Raw genomic sequence first — 21420 nt, forward strand, 5'->3', positions numbered from 1 at the left:
ACCTCGCTTTGACATTAGTATCAAAATTCTGAATAGAAAAAACCCTATCAAGAGTAATAAGCCACTACTCGGCTACATAACTTGAACCCATCCCATAAAAGGGCTTGACTTGGACCTCTAAAGGTCCTTCATCTAAATAGCTATAGTGGATTTTTGTCAATCCCTCTAAGGGCTCCTAGACCTAGGTCTATTCTCATATCTTGCCTAGTGTACCCCATCCTGACCAACACCCTAAAGAGGAGGTAGGCGATCAATGATGGTCTTCATCATTTTCCTTAGGTCAACTTCCTCTTAATTAGCCTATTGCTCTCTATGGTTCTCTTCCTGATGCTCACTAACATGCTCTCCCCTATCCTCTTCCTAATTAGGGCCTTCATGGATAGACTCATGTATACTGATGTTTCTACCTCATCCATGGCCTCTACCACAACCTAGGCTATGGCCTATAATAGAAGATCTCATCCCAGATACCATCCTACAATAATATCCAAGATACAAGATGCTATAATAACCATAAAACATACTATTGTAAAGCATAGATAAAAGACACATGTTTTGAAAATAGAGTCATTCAATTTTCAATTTTACCTAAATTTTAGGTTTACATATAATTCAATTTTGAAGTCTAAATGTTCAATTTTGAAAATATACAACTAATACTTTAAGTTTGTTTTAGTTCAACTAGTTCAAGTTTTAGTTTGAATAGATATACAAAATAGTTTAAATTTTATTTTAGTTCAACTAGTGGCGTTCCAATATGCCTAGAGCTCCAAATGTAGAACTCGGGCTCTAATACCTAATGTAACGCCCTGCCAAGGGATCCAGAAGAATTAACCTAAAGTTTTACTAAGTTTGCCAACCAATTTTATTTTTTAAAGAATCACATACACATCAATCATAAATTAGCGAAAGCAATAACATACAATTATATATAAGCAAACATAACAGATTACATTCCCTAAGGATCCCAAGATGTTGAATTACATTTAAGTTTAAATAATACTAATTCAAATAAATAATACATCCACATGAAAGTATAACAACAAGTTCATTCCATTTAAATAATATACATTTGTTTTGAATGTCACTTGGCAATAAAAATCAGAATGCACAATCATCCAGTGTGCATGTCATAGGGTATGAAAGGCTAAAAGAATATACATTTATAAAAATAAATTACATCATCCCTTTTGGATCCATAAAGCAATGTACAATGCAATAAATGAAATCATCCATCATAATACACAAAGATAGAATGAAAGGAAATGAAGACAAGGAACTCCAGCCATGGCATCAACGAACAAATCTCAATGGTAAGAGTAAAAAGTACTACCACCCGACCTCGTGGTAACCCAAAAAGGTCCACTCCCACCGCGCTAAGGAGATAGTCTCAAGTTCCAAATAGGATATCAATCCTAAAATAAAAAGTAATATCTATATCAAAGGAACCCTAAAAGTAATCTAACTCCAAGGTTCCAAGATAAATTGACATCTAGACCCAGAGGAAAATAAAGACACGTAGGGAATCTACAATGTAAGTGAGCAAGTGTTATTGCACGAATCAATGCTAGAGTTACCCTAGTAGTCTAACTTGACCTCGACCCCCTAGTGACTCTATGGGGCACTAGTATCGTTTCATACTGACAAGGCATACTAACGATGCATGGTCGCAACCAAGCATCCTCTTTACTCTCATCCTAGTTTGTACTAGCACTCGAGGCATGGGCAAGGAAATATAGACTCTTATTAGGTTCATTTTACTCTCATTTAGTGTAGTGTTTTCACTTATTAAACAACTTTCAATGGGTTACCCTAGCAGCCACTTTGGGCCCTGGCCTCCATTGCAAGCCACTTCCCGACATTACATATAGATAACCTACCCTAAGCTCATAAAATCACAAATCAAAGAATCTCATAAAATCACAAATCAAAGAATCATAGTATTTCCCTTAGTTCTATACAAGTGACTGGAAAGCATCAAAGATAGTTCATAAGAATCCCTCAATTCTTTACGAGCAACTAGAAAGTATCCCAAACATAATTGATCAAAGACTCAAAGGTCAAGACAAATATGTCATACCATTTATCTCATAATCATACAAGGACACCGAAAGCAATAACAAACAATACAACCAAACTCATCATAGAGCATACAAACACATTACCATGGTTGAGTTTAAAAGATCAAAGATCAAATCATCATAAAACCATAAACATAGAACTCCCAAGCCTCTAGTAGACATCCTAAAACTAGTCAACACTCTAGTCAATCCAACCCAAAACATAGATGACATACAAGTAACAATGTAGTTTCATAATTTGGTTTGATTTTGGAAACACATGGTTGAGTTAACAGTAAGGTCGAGTTTTCGTTTCAATGTATGCTTCAAGTAGATGAGATTCACAATTTACCCTTACAAATTAACCCATTTGTTATATTTGAATAAAGCACAATTACCCTTATTCGATTATAAGTCAATTATTCCAAAATAATTTAAAGGTAATTATTTATTAAATTATTAAAATAATAGTTATTAAATTATTAAAATAATAGTTATTGATTTTCAAATAGAATAACTACAATTTTATTAAAATCAATAATAATAATAATAATTAATTAATAAATTGAAAACTTCATTGAATGATATTCATTATTAATCAAACTTAATTAAACTAAATTTAATTAAATTAATTAATAATAATAAAATAAATAACTATATCAACACTCATTAATTATTTATTAATTTATTAAATATTAATAAAATTATTAATAAATAATAATTTAAATTAATTACATTCTAAATTTCATAACATTAAAATAATTTAAAACAATTGAAATGCATTTTTTAACGTTTAGGGCCTGCTGACCTTTATGGGTCACACGGCCTCCCTACAACTGCAATAATACTCTGTACTACTGTTGTCGCAATACCCTACGAGTAGCAATAGATAATGCTGCCAATAAGGGTAAGGGGGGGAGGTGGGGTAAAACTCGCCTCTCCTCCCATTAATTAAATATATTTTTTATTTATAAATTTTTGTAATATAAAAATTGTTTTTTTTTAATATAAACAAAACTCCATCCTAATACAAACTTTTAATATATATTTTTTTTTACAAATGTTCTATCAAACACTCTAATAGGTGTAGAACCAGAATCAGCATGCAAAGAACATTAACAAATGAAGTAAACATTCACAAACCAAAAACTAAATTCACATATATGCTTAGACTAAGAAAGAAAATAAGAAGTGCAAACCTCACAAGAGAAAACACTCCATGCTTTCTTGATTCTGTAGATGTGTCCTTTTGTTGTGGATGTATGCTCAAGATGCTCAAAAGCTGCTTCAATGGAGATGGGTAATGGCAAATTGGTAGCTTTGTGAGCTCTCAATTTGGCATTATAAGGGTATGATTGATGGCTTTGGTTCTCAAAATAGCATGGTAACTTTAGCTCAAAGATTGTTTGTGAAATGGCTTGGGATGGGATTCAATTTATAGGCTAAGGGGTAGAGGGATGGAGGGCTTAGATGCAAGGATGGATGAAGGCTTAAGGAGGGCTAAGATGCACTCCAAGGGGAGCACATGGATTGTGCTTGTTTAGCACCAATGGGAAGGTGACACTTGTCACAAGGAGGATGAGTGTGAGAGGGTAGAGTTAAGGGTTGGTTAAAGTCATGATGAGTGGGGTTGAGTATGTAAGAGGGATGTAAGAGGAATGAGTGTGGAAGAGGGAAGAGTGTGGAAGATGGGTGTAAGAGTCATGAGTGGGCTTGTAAGAGTCTTTATGTTTTGTAAGAGCACTCATGACTTAGTAGTTGGGTTTTTTGAGGGAAGACTTTGGTTTGGTTTAGGAAAGTCTTAAACTTGTTTAAGGAATGTGACAACATTAGGGGGTGGATTAGGCTTGGGTTTAGGATTAGATTAGGGATGTTAGAGATGTGCAAGTGGATGGCATTAATGAGGGTGGGTGAGTTAGTGGCTAAGCTTGGTTAGCATGGGTGGATGGGGTGGATTAGGCTAAATGGAGGATTAGAGATAGGTTAGGGGTTTTTGAATTTGAGGATTTCATTTATCAAATAGATTTATTTAATAAATGGGGATTTTTGGAATTAGATAGAAGAATAGGATTTAATTGATAAATAATAGATTATTTGATTTATCAATTAGGACTATAGATGATTAATTAAATTAATCAGCTAGGGGATGGAAAAGGATTAATTAAATAGGAATTTAATTAATGATGCCTTTAGAGATAACTAAATAGGATTACCAAAGCAATGTAATCAAATTTAGGTGTCTACATTTTGCCCCTCTTTGACATAGTGTTGAGACAACACTATTTCAAAGAAGTTTGAATGAAGATGACATGAGGAAGATGTTTTAGCAACAAGGTTGCCCTAGTCTCGGATAAGAAGAGGAGAGACTAGACTTAGATGATGCCCCCTCAAGAAGGCGACGGGGAGAGAAATGAGGCTCGACGACTTCTTGAAAAGTACAAGAAATTGAGGCGAGCTGAGACGCAGGTTGGCGAAGAGAAGGGGCTGAATTAGCTCAAACTCTCACTATGGGAGAATGATAAAGGGAAATCAGAGGCACAATAGTAAAGCAAGCTTAAGACTTTCCAGGATTGGGGGGGGGATGGAGGAGCAGAGCGCTATAAAAGGAATCCATTGAAGCTTTTTGAGCGGGGGGATACTTCAAAGAGAAGTACCACCATGTAGTTGAGCACTAGATTTGCTATAGGACTGTTGGTTAATTGCCAAGGTTACCAAGAACATCAAGGCCTTTTCACCAACCGTCCAGAGGACTGACGAACTGACTCAAAACAAACACACAAGGATTGCTCCAGTATCACACATGAATCCCAGAGGAAGCAGCGTGGAAACGATACTAGGTAACCCACAAGCAGAAAAAGAAAACAAGCAAAAGACCTGATCAAGACCTTACGCTCTAATTGCCCCATTCGCAGCATACCATGATATGGAAGATCATGGCCACCTTGAGGACGAAACAAGGAGATTGCTTGGAAAAGATATTTCAAGACCCAAAAGGGAAGATCCCAAATCAAAAGAAAGTGAAAATCCAAAAGAGAACTGTTTGCCAACGAGATGGGTAGGATGAGGTACTAACGGACCAAGATCAAACATGAGGAAAACTATATCCTGCAAAAATCTATCAGAGAGCACCTAAGCTGATGGATCTGGATGAGTGATGCGTCTGGCAAGCTGAACTAAGAAGGATAACACTTTGGTGATAGGAGATCTAGCTAAAGGATGCATTGGAATATCTAACCAAGGTGTGTGATGTGTGCAAGATGTTGACCAAGGATGAACTAACATGAAAGCCGGATAGATACAATGATACTAAGCTAAAGAGGATGTATAAGCTGACAGACCAAGATATGTTACAAATGTACAAGTTCGTTCATGTTTTGGTTTTTCTGTGAGATGGAAATTTTTGTGAAGGATGGGATGTCTATAATAGTTGATAGGTGGATAGGTAGATGGTTTGTGAAAAGCTTAAGGAAAACAGGATTCTGTGTGTGCATGTGATAGGATACGGGCTAGGGTACAAGATTATTTATAAGATGGAATATGGTACAAGCTTTGGACAAGATTCGAATATATACAAGGTATGGTACAAGATTTACAAGGTATAATACAAGCTTTGGTACAAGATTTACAAGTTGTACAGCAGGTATTGACAAGCTCCATCAGATTTTGGATATTTGATTGGAACACCAAGGGAATAAGCAGGTGTTTTATGGGATGGTGGGTGGATGGATGAGGGATAGGATAGTGATAGATAATGGATTAGTCTTTAGCACACAAGGCGCCTGAATTACCAGGTTTTCACCAAGGTACCTATCCAAGGCGCTTGAATTGCCAAGTTTTCACCATTGGACGCTTATTTCTCTTTACTATTTTTTTTTTGTATTTTTTCAAAAGCTGGGTATACCAAGGATCTTCAAGCATAGAACTTCTTGAGATGAATGATGTTAGTGGGATCATTCAAGAGTTCTCCTTCTAGTGTAGATAATTGATAGGCTCCGGAGCCAAAGGAGGCAGTAACCACGTAGGGACCAAGCCATGTAGGTTCAAACTTGCCTTTCTTTTCTCGATCTGCTTGGACTTTCATATTTTCTTTGAGGACCATGTCACCTGGCTGAAAGTGTCGTGGGAGCACCTTCTTGTTGAAATTCCTTTTGAGACGAGTTTGATAGACTGTGAGATGGTCATAGGCTTGTTGTCTCTTCTCGTCTAAGAGATCTAGCTGGGTGAGTCGAGCTACTCTGTATTCTTCATCTGAGATTTGCCCTCGCAAAGATATGCGTAGTGAGGGAAGTTCAACTTCTATAGGTAATACCGCTTCGGCACCATAGACTAGGGAGTATGGAGTTGTGCCTGTGGATGTACGGAAGGAAGTTCGATAGGCCCATAGAGCCGGATTTATTTGAAGGTGCCAATCACGGCCGGAATCATTGACAACTTTCTTTAGAATTTTGAGGAGGGTTTTATTAGTTGCCTCTGCCTGGCCGTTACCTTGTGGGAAATATGGGCTAGAAAAGCGGTGATGGATGCGGAGGGAAGTGCATAATTCTTCCATGTTGAGATTTTCAAAATTACCTCCATGGTCAGTGAAGATGGTGGATGGGATGCCGAAGCGGCAAACAATGTGGTACAAGATGAACTTGGAGACTTGAACTCCTGTAGCTGAGACTAGGGGGACTGCTTCCACCCACTTAGTGAAATAGTCTGTAGCTGTTATTATCCATTTATGTCCATCAGATGAGAGAGGGGTGATAGTTCCAACTAGATCAAGGCCCCAACAAGCGAAAGGCCAAGGTGGTGCAATAGGCTGTAGATCCTGTGCTGGAGCGTGCACAAGATTTGCATGCTGCTGACATGGGAGACACTTTCTGACAAAGTCACAAGAGTCTTCTTCAATGGTAGGCCAATAGTAGCCTGCTCTAAGGATTTGTCGTGCTAGGACAATACCACTAGTGTGGGCACCGCAAAGTCCGGAATGTACTTCTTTTAATGCCATCGCGGCCTCATTTTCATCTAAACATCGAGAGAGAGTATCGTGATAACCCCGACGATATAGGGTATTGACTATGATAACATAGCGGGATGATTTTCGGATGAGGTTCTGGCGTTGGGTACGTGTGAGGTGAGGGGATATGATACCATCATTAAGGTAAGTGTGAATTTCATGGTACCAAGGGGATTGGGGACCAACCAAGATACAAACACGGTTTGAATCCTCATTCGCATAGGCAGGTGTGAGGAGTTGCTCAACTAAAAACTCATACTGTGTAGCTTCTTGGGGAATTTCCAAGAGCGAGCCGATAGTGGCCATGGCATCTGCTGCCTTGTTCTGCATTCGAGGCACTTGTGTAAACTGAAGCTTTGTAAAATGCTGGGTCAGCTGATCAACTAGCTCTTTGTAGGGTAATAGCTTTTCATCTTTGGTTTGATATTCATTTAAGACTTTTTTGATGATGAGTTGGGAATCACCAAAGACTTGTAACTCGGTGATATTCCATTCTGCAGCTATCTTTAATCCTACTACAAGAGCTTCATATTCTGCTATATTGTTGGTGCTAGGGAATTGTAGCTTGAAGGCTTTTGGAATGTAATCTCCTTGAGGTGTAACTAATAATATTCCTGCCCCTGATCCATGAGAGGTGTATGAGCCATCAAAATAAAGCTTCCATGGGGGCTGTTCTTCAATTAGGCAAATATGCTCATCTGAAAATTCTGTGAGCAAAGGATATGCATCTACTAGAGGTGCATCAGCTAGGTGATCTGCTATAGCTTGCCCTTTGATTGCCTTTCTGTCCACATACTGGATGTCAAATTCACTTAGTAGCATAACCCATTTGGCCAAACGGCCTGTAAGTGCTGTTCTGGAGAGCATATACTTGAGAGGGTCAATCTTGGAGACTAGTTGGATGGTATGACTTAGCATGTAGTGGTGAAGCTTTTGAGTTGAGAAAACAACTGCCAAACAAGCTTTTTCCATAGGAGTGTAATTGATTTCATAACCAACTAGGGTTCTACTGATATAGTAGATGGCTCTCTCTCTACTATAATCATCATGTTGTGCTAGAAGTGCCCCTAGAGCAGTAGGTGTTGCTGATATATACAAGATCAAGGGACGACCAGGAACTGGTGGAACCAAGATAGGGGGATTGGTGAGATACTGCTTGAGCTGATCGAAGCTGCGCTGACATAAAAGATCCCACTTGAAGTTCTCATTCTTCTTTAGCAAGTGTGAAAACGGTGTACACTTATCTGCAAGTTGGGAGATGAAGCGCCGGACAGATTGAAGTTTTCCCTGAAGAGAGTGAAGCTATCGCAGTGTCTGGGGAGGAGGCATGTTTAAGATAGCCTTGACCTTTTTGGGGTCGATCTCTATACCTCGTTTAGAAACTATGAAGCCTAGAAGCTTGCCAGATGTGACCCCAAAGACACACTTCTTGGGATTTAGCATGAGATGATATTGGGCCAACCTATCAAAGACTTTCTCTAGGTCAGCAAGATGATCCATGAAGGTGTGAGATTTGACTAGGATATCGTCCACATAATCCTCCAAAAAGCTATGGATAAGATCATGGAAAATGGCTGTCATAGCTCTTTGATAGGTAGCCCCAGCATTCTTTAGGCCAAAAGGCATCATGGTGTAGCAAAAGGTTCCCCAAGGGGTAGTGAATGTTGTCTTATGCTGATCCTCTTCTGCAATCTTGATCTGATTATACCCAGAAAATCCATCCATAAGGGACAGGATTTCATGTCCAGCTGTAAGATCTACAATCATATCTATGTTGGGCAAGGGAAAATCATCCTTTGGACAAGCTTTGTTAAGATCTCTAAAATCAGTACAGATTCTGATGTCACCGGAAGGCTTAGTGACAGGGACCATGTTGGAGATCCATTCTGAGTAGTCGATAGGTCGGATAACCTTAGCAGCTAACATTCTTTCTAGTTCAGCTTTGACTAGTAATGCCACCTTGGGGTGCATTTTCCTAAGCTTTTGTCTGACGGGCTTGATCTTTGGATCGACTGCAAGATGATGAACTACAAGCTTTGGATCAAGTCCTGGCATGTCCTGATATGACCATGCAAATCGGCCAATGTTCTCTCGTAAAACCTCAAAGAGGAGGTCAGCTTGGTCTTGTAATAGGGATGCAGCAATGTGAACAATTCTAGGGATCTTTGAAGAACCAATGTTGACTTCTCTAGTATCCTCTATTAGAATAGAAGACACCTCTGGTCGATTATCTTGAGGAGGCAATACTAAATCTTCATGCTCTACTTATGGCTCTGGATTTTCTTGCTGAGGGGTTCTCTTCGCTGCCTTAGCTAGTCCCAGATTTACCTTAGTTCCAATTTTGGGTGTATCAAAACTAGGTTGGGGATTTTCTCCAAAATACCCCTTGGGATCTAGCTTGTAGATGTAGGTAGAATCTGGCTTTGTCTTCTTATGAGGAGTTTTAGCTCCCATGAATCTTAGAAGCGCTTCCTCTGATGCGAACTCATCAATATGTATGACACTTGGTTGGTCCCAATCTATGAGTTGTGGATGAGCAAGTGGTAGGTCAATGAGATGGATGGATAGTTCTCGGAGAACAGAGTCTCCTAGGAAGATTTGGTCTGGGATATCGTCGTAGGCTCTCTTTTCAACTTCCTCAGGAATGTCTTCAATTTCAACAAGGTCGCGGTGGATGTTCGAAAAAGCATGACCATTCTCGTTGGTGCCCCCAGTTGTGGGTATGCCAAAGCCAAGACCTGACTTTATTTCCCAATCATGTGCTTCGATGGGACATTGCATGCCCCTTTCTTCTGGTCCTAGTCCACCTCCTTGATAGTTCCATTTTTCAGTGACGAGCTTATGTTGTTGGGGATACTTTTGGCTGAAGTGATCAAGGCGTGCTTGATTTCTTGGAGGTGCATCCTTATGTAGCCAATTGTTGATATCTGGAGTGAGCTCCTCACGAAGAGGGGTTTTTGAGGACACAAAGGTGGTTGGGCCAAACTGTTTGTATCGAGGAGGTGGAATCTCCTTAGCTTTGTGATATGTTGGCCGTCCATGGGTATGTGGATCAAGTGGGATTGCTCCGACAGCAAATGCATCTGATAGACTATATTCTCCACATCCTTTGTTGTTGATCTTTACAGTAGATAGGGTAGAGGCAAGGATGGTTTCTGCGTCATTACAAGTGTGGGATGAGCTGGCGATGGCTGTGCCAATGTCTATTCCAGGGCAATGGTTTGTATATGAAGCTTCAACTGCATTGCAGTAAGCAAAGGGTTCTGGATCGGCATGGATGGTTACCTCAGTGCCTTGATGCAAAAATTTGATGCACTGATGGTAGGTGGATGGAACGGCCTTCATAGCATGAATCCATGGGCGACCGAGGAGGATGTTAAATGGTAGGTTTAGATCAACAACATGGCAAACTGTCTCTTGAATGACTGGCCCAACCTTGATTGGTAGCAAAATAGTCCCTTCTGTGGTCCTTTCCAAGTTGTCATAAGCTTTGATGGTGATAACCTCACTGATCATATCTGCCTCAGTATACCCAGCTTGTTTTATGAATTTTAGGGTGCAAATGTTCAAGGCTGATCCATTATCTATCATTACTCTTTTCACAGCAAAATTGGATACCATGATGGCTATGCGAAGTGGAAGGGTGTGATCTGGCTCAACCGTGGGTATGTCGGTGGGTTTGAAAGATAGGGAACATGAGGATGAAAGGTGTCCAACAAGATTACGAAAATCAGTAGCATTGATATCAGAAGGGACACGGGATTCTATGAGAGCACTGTCAAGGATGTCTTTGTACACAGGACTAGTGCGGAGAAGGTCTAAAATGGATATTTGGGCTGGCATGTTCCCAAGGTGTTCCAAGATATTGTACCGGCTTTTTGATGGAGCTGATGGTGTTGATGAAACTGGTGGGCCTGCGATGTTAAATCGCGCTCTTCGAGTGGTGACTGCACACTCATTGTCTGGTCCTCGGATATTGATAACATTGACTGAAGGCTCTTTCTCAGATATACAACCTATAAGGCTACCATAGTCTATATAGGATGAAGTGTGGTCATTGTTCTTCCCATGCTGTTGGTTTGGCTTGCGGTTGTTGGTGTTGTTTTGGATAGGTGCTTTTCCAAGATTTTGGTTGTTGTGTGGAGGAAAAGCATTTTGATAAATTTGTAAGCTTGCATTGGGAGAGTTTTGGGCACCAACAGTGATTTCCTTCTGATCAATGAGGTCTTGCACATAGTCTTTCAGTTTCATGCATCTGAGGGTGGTGTGACCATTTACCCTATGGAACTTGCAATACTCATTGTCCTTGTACCATGCAGCTTTGGATTGGCTTGGATCAATTTGCTGGGTAGGAGGAAATTTGATAAGGTTTTCCTTAGCCAATTTCTCAAAAATAACATCCAATGGCTCACCAAGGGGTGTATAGTTTCTGGGTGCAGGTTGGAATCTGGGCTTTTGCCCTGCAGCTACATTGATGGCATTAGCTTGATTATTAGACCCTTGAAAGTTGGGTCTTGTGTTGTGGTTTTGATAGCTTTGGTTATTTCATTGTTGGTAATTGGTAGCTTGTTGGTTGTTTGTTTGATATGGTGGGTTAGACTAGTTTCGAGAAGGACCAATGATATTCACATGTCTGGTGTCAGTAACCCCATCTGTTGCAACATGCTTGTTTTTGTTCCAATACCTAGACTTGTCATTGGAATGTGATTGATTTTGGTTGGCCTCTTTGTAAATCTTTACCACACCATCTTTGATAAGTCCTTGCTCAAGGATCATTCCTTTCTCTTTGATATCCTTATAGGTCTGCAAACAGTTCATGGTCATGTGGTGAGCCAAGCTGGGATGTGCATTATCAATAAACATTTTCACCACATGGCGTTCTGGCAAGGTGCAGGATATGCGGGTGGTAAGGGTTTGCCATCTTTGTAGGTATTCGGCAAGGCTTTCTCCACCTTTTTGCTTGGTGTGGACAAGATCAACTATTGATAGCTCTGTTTCAACAAGATGGGCATATTGGGCTACAAATGCCTCAGATAATTCAGCAAAGTTTTTAATTGTGCCATAGGGGATTCTATAAAACCATTCAAGAGCTGGTCCAGCCAAGCTTTTGGGAAAAAGGCGCAAGAGGAAGACATCATTGTATGCCACGTCCTAGCAATGCATGTAAAATTCTTTGATATGTGTGACAGGGTCTCCTTTTCCTCTGAACTTGTCAAATTTAGGTACCTCAAAGTGTTTGGGAAATGGTGTCGTGGTAATGGCTCTGTCAAATGGGTAAGGACACACATTCTCAAACTTGAATGTCTTTGGATCATTCCCTTCTTGGATGGCTTTCAGAGCTGTCTTCATTTGCTCCCACTCTGAATTGATAGGTGATGGTTGGGGTGCCCCCAATGTAGGAGTGCCTTGAGGTAGGTATGTGTTGGATGGGGCCATTGAATATGGATGGTTATGAGGGATTTGCTGATAGGGATTGTACATTGTTTGGGCAGCTGCATGGTGGATGACGGGTTGTTGAGGGGGAGGTGGCGCATATTGCTGCATGTGCTGCGAGGCTTGCTGTTGATATGGGATTTGAGGTTGGGATTGAGGAACATAAGCTGGCTGTGGGTTAAATGGATTGCTTTGTGGAGGTAAGGTATAAGATGGTTGTGAGGCTTGGGGAAAGGATCGGAGGGCTTGTGGGGTTTGACCAATATATGTGGGTTGTGCCCCCATTTGGGATGGTATCTGCAAATAATTGGTGGTTGGCTGGGGTGGTGGATTACCTCCTAGAAGTGGCATTGAAAAGTAGTTGGTAAGTGGAGGTAATGGATTAGTTGGTGGTGGAGGTGGTGGGAATTGAAAGCTTGGGAATGGAACTGATGGGGTTTGATAGCTTTGTGGCTGGATTTGGAAGCTCGGTAGAGTGGTGGTGGGAGCTAGGGTCACTTGGGAGCTTGGTAGAAGATTGGCCGTAGCTTGTGGGATTTGATAGCTTTGTGGAGTGAAGGTAGTAGCTTGTGGATTTGTGGCTGGTGGTATTGAGCTCCCAAGACCTAACGGAAATGATGGGATTGTGCTTTGGGCTGTGGTGAACAAGCTGGGGGCGATGAAAGGTTGATTACTTGGCCCCATGGGTGGCATCCCTGTTGTATATTGCTGAGGTTGGCCAAAGATGCTAGCACTGATTTGGGAGATGGGTGGATTGGGAAGGCTAGGTTCAGGAGCAGCAGCAATAGTGAAGGGGGTGAATGGTGAGGTGTTTTGGGTAAAGGGGGTTTGGAGCGAAGAGGTATGAACCAAGGATGGAGTGGTGGTGGCTGGGTTGGCTTGCGGCATGGAGATTTCAACTTGGGTGGATGATGGTATGTTTGGGTCTGTTGGGTCATATGGATTGGCTGGAGGCTCTTCTTTTGGAATATATTGAGGATAATTTGGATCATAAGAGCCTATGGGTGGTGGCAGCTACCCAAACAATGGGTGAGATGGATCTGATAATGGAGGGGGTCTTCCAAAGTCAAAGGTTCCTACATTGTCCCTTCGAAAATTAGCCATGATTGTCTCTTTGTTTTTGTCTATAATGGCGTTTACCAATACTGCATTTCCTGGTTGGTTCATGAAAGCTTCAATGTCAGTAGGTGATGGCATAGCTTGCTCTGGGCTGAAGGATGGCTGAGTGCTCAAGGGGGGTGAGGCTGTTCGATCCAAATGATAGGGCTCCATTGTTTCTTTCTTCTTGGCTAAGCGAGTGACGGGTGGCATGAAAAATGCTCCTAGGGATGAGATGCAATAATGCTGATGGATGCAAAAGGGGGAAGGCTTTTCTATGCAAATGATTTCCTAGGTTGAGGCAAAGCTATATGACAACCTAAGGAGGATTGGGTTGGGGATTCTAACTTCAAAGATATGTTGTCAAAGTACAAAAGGTCTGCTTTCCTATGTGCAAGCTTGGTGGTGATTGTGTCAACTTAAGGATAGACTGATGATCCTTTAGGAAGAACACAAGATTGACCACTTGTGAATCCCAACCTTTAGCTCAAGGTGATGAGGGATAACAAGTGACAAAGCTAGATTACCCTAGACAAAGCTCTGTCAAAGGGATAACCTTGGTGAGATTGGTGGATTTGGAAGATTTTAGGATTGGCAAACTTTTAGCAAGGTGACAACAATTTTGAAAGCTTAGATGTGCAAATTTTCGATTACTAGCTAGATGGTATGATTCTAAATGAGATGGATGAGCTAATAATGCTTAAGGGGATAAGCTAAGATGGCTGGCTTTTCTACAAAGATGACTCTAGAGTGAAGCTTATCCAAGAAGATGTGGAGAAACAAGGGTGTCTAATCATAGAAATCATGCCTAGTTGGTAAGGCATAAGCAGGATTAACTCCTGGATGTTGGCTAAATTTGATGGTGCGCTCTAACTAGGCCTCTTGAAGTGCTTCGTCGGTAGCTTTGTCCTCTGCTTTGTGGAGTTTGGAAATTCGTGGGCTTGGTGTTATTGCTTTTCTCTTGGCTGAAAGTTCTTGGTATGCTAGAGATGGCTTGAGTTTGACCTTGTGAAACTTCTGTTTGGGTTTGGGTTTGGGTTGTTCAGACATAAATTCCTGAATCTGCTTGGCTTTGGAAAAAATCTCAGTTGTTTTGCTTCAACTTGTTCAACTTCCAAAATAGGCAGTGACTACGCTAAGTGTGCCCTAAGCTAGGATTGACCAAGTTTGGCGAACATTCATTCAACAAGTAAAATAAAAACAAGCAATAGATAGGAACACCCAGATAGAAGTTTGTGGTTCTCAGAATGTGGTACTTGCGCCAAGGAGTGTGTATGTTCTACAAATGTTTCGATCAGTCACTCCAAACACATTAACATCCTAGATGGTTTTCTGCAAGGCAAACAATTGGTTTAGCTAGGGAGTCCTCGATATACGCAAGGTACGTGAGGCCCAAATCCGTAGATGAGACCAAAAGGATGTCACACAGCCGAGAGGAGCGGTAACCCACTTCTCCTCTTTCACTTCTCAAGGGTATAAAGTTCCTTGAGGCTTAGCCCGAATGACAAAATCTTGATCCCAAGAGAGGTGTCTTTCGATTCACCTCCCGATTCTTATACTCCGCCGGAACGCTGGAGTTGAGGTCGTCCAAGGGGTGATGAAATCCCCAAGCAGGCCTCCTAAAAAAGAAACAAGGTTTTGGATCCTAATCTTATGCACCCAAGATGGCCTCGAAAGACAACAAGGGGAGAGAAGACTCGGATGACCTTGGGCTAAAAAACACGCTTGTTCTTTTACCAACTGACTCTTATGTGTGCTAATCTAGACTTTGCAAGCACTCATGTTTAAGAGACAATGTTCAATTCCAACTTGAAGCGCCAAAAAAGTAAATCGATCGAAGAATGCACACAATAAGAAGAGTTAGGGTCAACAAAAGCAAACTCGCGCGCCCGGAGGCCCTCCACGTCAAGTATCGATTAATTTTCTTTAAGGCATTCAAGATTGAGTGTGAGTTTGTTTTAAGCCCAAAACAAAAGTGTGTGAGATTCGATTTCAAGCGCGCGCCCGGAGGCTCTCCACGTCAGTTGTTGTTCAATTTTAGTGCCCAAACTCAAAGTGTGATCGATTTAATCTAGAGTTTTGACCATTTAAGAATTTTGATAAAGTTAAAGCAAACGTTCAAAGACCAAGTGAGTGAGTTAGATTGTGGAACATTTAACACCTTTTTCAAGTAGACCCATCCCCATAAATGGCGCTGAGATTGCAACCAATGGTTAATATTTGATGGGTGATTAGAAAAGAGGTGAGTCCAAGGAACTACTCAAATTGATTTTTGTAAATTTGTATTTTAACTTAACAAAGTTTCTTAAATGTCCAAAAATCAAACTTTACCTAGATTGCATGTGAAAAAGAGATTTGTAATGGTTAATTGATCCTTGGCATTCAAGATTAGATTTTTTTGTTTTAAGCATGCATTCCAAAGAAAGTTGATTTTAATCCATGACATTCAAGAGTGTGTTTTTGAGCAACATTCATTCAATGAAAAATGTGTTTAACCATTCAAGTTCATTTTTTTTTTTTAGCAACATGCATTCAAAGACCAATGGTTAAACATTCAAGTTCATTTTTTAGCAACATGAAAACCTGCAAGAAACATGGTTAGTGGTTCCATATGTGCTCCAACCTGCAATGAGACAAAAAAAAAGCAATTTAGTTAGTTAGCCAAAATCTTCAAAAATGAGAGCTTAACTATGGGAAAAAAAAATTTAACTTTTTTTGTTGTTTTTTCTACGCGTAAAAATGCTTAAAATGGTCTAAATCCTACGGAACCACTAAAAGTAAAATTTTGATTTATACTCTTTTTAAAAATTAAAAAAAAAAATTTAGCTACAAAGTGCAGAAATAATAAAGTAGAAATGGAACATAAGCAAGTAGAGAAGACAGTCTATCAAAATATGAAGACGCTGAAATACAGAGATGCCAAAATACAAAGAGGACAAAACAGATTTGCAGCACAGAACACAGGTGAGACGCCGATTTGTGCAGATGCAGATTTTTGCAGACGACGATTTTCGCAGATGCAGATTTTCGCAGATGTTAATTTTCGCAGATGTCGATTTTTGCAGACGTCGATTTTCGCAGACTAAACAGGCTGCAGACGCCAAAACTGTGCCAAAAAAGTTGAAAAATGCGATTTTTATTTTTTTTTAGATGGTATTTCTTCTTCCTAAGTGTGTTCTTTAACCTGCAAAAACAAGAAAAACACCCTCACAACACACTCAAACAACAACAAACATTAGATGGTTAGAAAAATGACATATAGATGAAAATAGATGATTAAATGACCCATAGTGGGGTCCCACCGGGCGTGCCAAAATGTAGAACCAGAATCAGTATGCAAAGAACATTAACAAATAAAGTAAACATTCACAAACCAAAAACTAAATTCACATATATGCTTAGACAAAGGAAGAAAACAAGAAGTGCAAACCTCACAAGAAAAAGCACTCCATGCTTTCTTGATTCTATAGATGTGTCCTTTTGCTGTGGATGTATGCTCAAGATGCTCAAAAGCTGCTTCAGTGGAGATGGGTAATGGTAAATTGGTAGCTTTGTGAGCTCTCAATTTGGCATTATAAGGGTATGGTTGATGGCTTTGGTTCTCAAAATAGCATGGTAACTTTAGCTCAAAGATTGTTGATGAAATGGCTTGGGAGGGGATTCAATTTATAGGCTAAGGGGTAGAGGGATGGAGGGCTTAGATGCAAGGATGGATGAAGGCTTAAGGAGGGCTAAGTCTGCCAAACTACAAAGACGCTGAACTACAGAGGTGCCAAAATACGAAGAGGACAAAACAGAGATGTCGATTTTCGCAGACGCAGATTTTTGCAGACGTCGATTTTCGCAGACGCGAATTTTCGCAGATGTCGATTTTGCGCAGACGCGGATTTTCGCAGATGTCGATTTTCGCAGACGCGGATTTTTGCAGAAGTCGATTTTCGCAGACAGAACAGGTTGCAGACGCCAAAACTGTGCCAAAAAAAGCTGAAAATGCAATTTTTTTTTTTTTTAAGATGGTATTTCTTCTTCCTAAGTGCGTTCTTTAACCTGCAAAAACAAGCAAAACACCCTCACAACACACTCAAACAACAGCAAACATTAGATGGTTAGAAAAATGACATATAGATGAAAATAGATGATTAAATGACCCATAGTGGGGTCCCACCGGGCGTGCCAAAATGTAGAACCAGAATCAGCATGCAAAGAACATTAACAAATGAAGTAAACATTCACAAACCAAAAACTAAATTCACATATATGCTTAGACTAAGAAAGAAAATAAGAAGTGCAAACCTCACAAGAGAAAACACTCCATGCTTTCTTGATTCTGTAGATGTGTCCTTTTGTTGTGGATGTATGCTCAAGATGCTCAAAAGCTGCTTCAATGGAGATGGGTAATGGCAAATTGGTAGCTTTGTGAGCTCTCAATTTGGCATTATAAGGGTATGATTGATGGCTTTGGTTCTCAAAATAGCATGGTAACTTTAGCTCAAAGATTGTTTGTGAAATGGCTTGGGATGGGATTCAATTTATAGGCTAAGGGGTAGAGGGATGGAGGGCTTAGATGCAAGGATGGATGAAGGCTTAAGGAGGGCTAAGATGCACTCCAAGGGGAGCACATGGATTGTGCTTGTTTAGCACCAATGGGAAGGTGACACTTGTCACAAGGAGGATGAGTGTGAGAGGGTAGGGTTAAGGGTTGGTTAAAGTCATGATGAGTGGGGTTGAGTATGTAAGAGGGATGTAAGAGGAATGAGTGTGGAAGAGGGAAGAGTGTGGAAGATGGGTGTAAGAGTCATGAGTGGGCTTGTAAGAGTCTTTATGTTTTGTAAGAGCACTCATGACTTAGTAGTTGGGTTTTTTGAGGGAAGACTTTGGTTTGGTTTAGGAAAGTCTTAAACTTGTTTAAGGAATGTGACAACATTAGGGGGTGGATTAGGCTTGGGTTTAGGATTAGATTAGGGATGTTAGAGATGTGCAAGTGGATGGCATTAATGAGGGTGGGTGAGTTAGTGGCTAAGCTTGGTTAGCATGGGTGGATGGGGTGGATTAGGCTAAATGGAGGATTAGAGATAGGTTAGGGGTTTTTGAATTTGAGGATTTCTTTTATCAAATAGATTTATTTAATAAATGGGGATTTTTGGAATTAGATAGAAGAATAGGATTTAATTGATAAATAATAGATTATTTGATTTATCAATTAGGACTATAGATGATTAATTAAATTAATCAGCTAGGGGATGGAAAAGGATTAATTAAATAGGAATTTAATTAATGATGCCTTTAGAGATAACTAAATAGGATTACCAAAGCAATGTAATCAAATTTAGGTGTCTACAATAGGAAGAATACAACAATCTAATCAAATTTTCAATATAAAATTCTATTTCTTTCAAAACCCTTCTCAGTTTAATTTTCAATTTTTAAATCTACTAAAAGAGGGTTCTAATTATATTTTAATCTTCACGTATACATACGAAATCCACATGCATACCATCAATTTCAAAATATAATATTGAAAGATTTGTCACAATGATATTTGAATAAACAATTCACAATCACGAAGAAGGCAGGATTATTAAATAACATAATTTAACTAGGTGAACAAAACACAAGAATATACCTAGTTATGATGCTAAATTCGCAAACACCCAAAGATTGTGAGAGAAATCTCTTCTCTCAAAACCTTCTCTCTAAAAATTCCTTCTCCAAAATTCTAATTCCCTGGAAAATGGACCCTCAATTGTTGATAAGGAATTCTCTCCTGAATTCGGGGCACTGATTGTGCGATCACCCGAGGGGACTCCTTGATCACAACTTTTTAACTCTTTATTAACTTTTTCAAAACTTCATGCACACTTTATGCAATTTTAAATATCTTTAATAACTTATTTTCTTTTTCACTCTTTAAATTATTTTCGAAGCGTTAATTGATAAAACATTTAGTAAGTAATAATAATATTTAGCATTTATTTTTAAAATGATCTTCTATCTATATATATATTTATTTATTTATTTATTTTATTTTTATTTTATTTATTTTTTAAATTATTATTTTTGATAGGTAAATGGTCGAAGCCTAGGTTATTTATTATTAAGATTAATTATTATTATGTGTTAATCATGAATAGATTTGAACCCAAGACCTCCCTGATGAGAGGCTCGCAATTTACCAATGCGTTGTAGGCTATTGCCTAATCTCCTAAATATATTATTATTAAATTAAATAAATATTATTACGCTCTCAAACTAGACTATGATTTTCTCAATAAATTTAATTATCTTTATTTAATTAATTTCCTAATTAATTAAATATAATTAAATGTTGAAAATATCATAATAATTTTCTATTAAATTAAATCATTAATTAATCTTTTAATTTGACTTAATTAACAAAAAAATCACCAAATACCTATAAGATGAAATATGAAAACCCATCATAAAATATCGCATACAAGATCAAACTCTAGGGTTATAATCATGAATTTACATTATACAACACATTTGGAAAGGTAATCATCTCAGATACTTGCCCTAATTTTTAGGATGAATGGGTTTAAAGGTTAGGATTTGGACTTAAGAATTTATCTCCCCTCTCTTACCATTGAGATATTGCGATAGAGTACGCTCATCCTAGAAATTCAGGGAAGTTGATACCTAGTACCTGCAATCTACATAAAATCCATGCATGTACAAACAAATATATTCTAAACTAAATAGGTAATGGCAGGAAGTGGTGCATTGAGCAGATCTCGACAAGTAGGTGACTACGACTCCCTTCCTTAACCACATTAGAAGCATTATACATAAAGAAAACATAGACACACACCATACACATGTAGTATGGGGTAAGTATCCATAGAAAACACATACAAATATTCCATCTAACTAACATTATCAAATAACTAAAATCACTATAAATCATCATCATCAAAGTATAATCATGCATACATGAAGTCACTAGTACCAAGTAGTCTCATCATAAAATCAACCAAGTGTGAAACAATATTTGATAATCTGAAAGATAATGCTACTAATCATCAAGCATAAACTGACATAAAAGAGTTTGGCAATAATAACAAAAATGTAAACTAGGGGCAGTCACTACATCACAAAGCATTTTCTATACGATCCAAGCTCAACAGCGAGCGAGAAAGTTTCAAGCATACAAGTGTCAAGTTACATAGTATGTCCCAAGCATAATATAGACCAAGCAACAACAATGTTGAGCATCAAAAAATAGTAAAGACTGAGAAATGCAGAGTTTACATAAAAGTCATAAATGAAACAAATTTTGAGGTAAAACATTTTTCAAGTCAACTTGGAAAGAATGTTTAATGTATGTAGAGGTTGTTACAAGACATTTAATATATGTAGAGGTTGTTACAAAGAGTTTATGCATTAATTATTATTGATTACTGGAGGTATGAATAGGATAAACAAGATACTGAGAAGGGGGTGAATCAGAATCTTAAACACTTTAAAATTTTCACCAATTCATTCACATCTATCAATAAACTTGTTCATGTAAAACTTGCAATATAAACTTGTTGTAACATGTAAATATTATCCATCACATGCATGAAAATAAAACACATAATACAATATTTTTTACCTAGAAAACCTCCAAGGTGAAGGTAAAACTGGGTTGGGGATAACACCCACAAATCTTCACTACTACAGTAATAAAGTTAGCTAGTTAAGGTTACAATATTTGATCATAAAATATTGTCTACCCTATGAGGTGTCTGCCCTATTAAAATCTTAAGAGACTACTAGGTCTCACCTTGTTAGATGATTTCACATTTATAATAAAGTAAGGACTCTGTT

This window comes from Cupressus sempervirens, chromosome 1, assembly GCF_028749045.1.
Source record: "Cupressus sempervirens isolate cs-2001-9-10 chromosome 1, ASM2874904v1, whole genome shotgun sequence".
In the NCBI taxonomy this organism is placed as follows: Eukaryota; Viridiplantae; Streptophyta; class Pinopsida; order Cupressales; family Cupressaceae; genus Cupressus; species Cupressus sempervirens.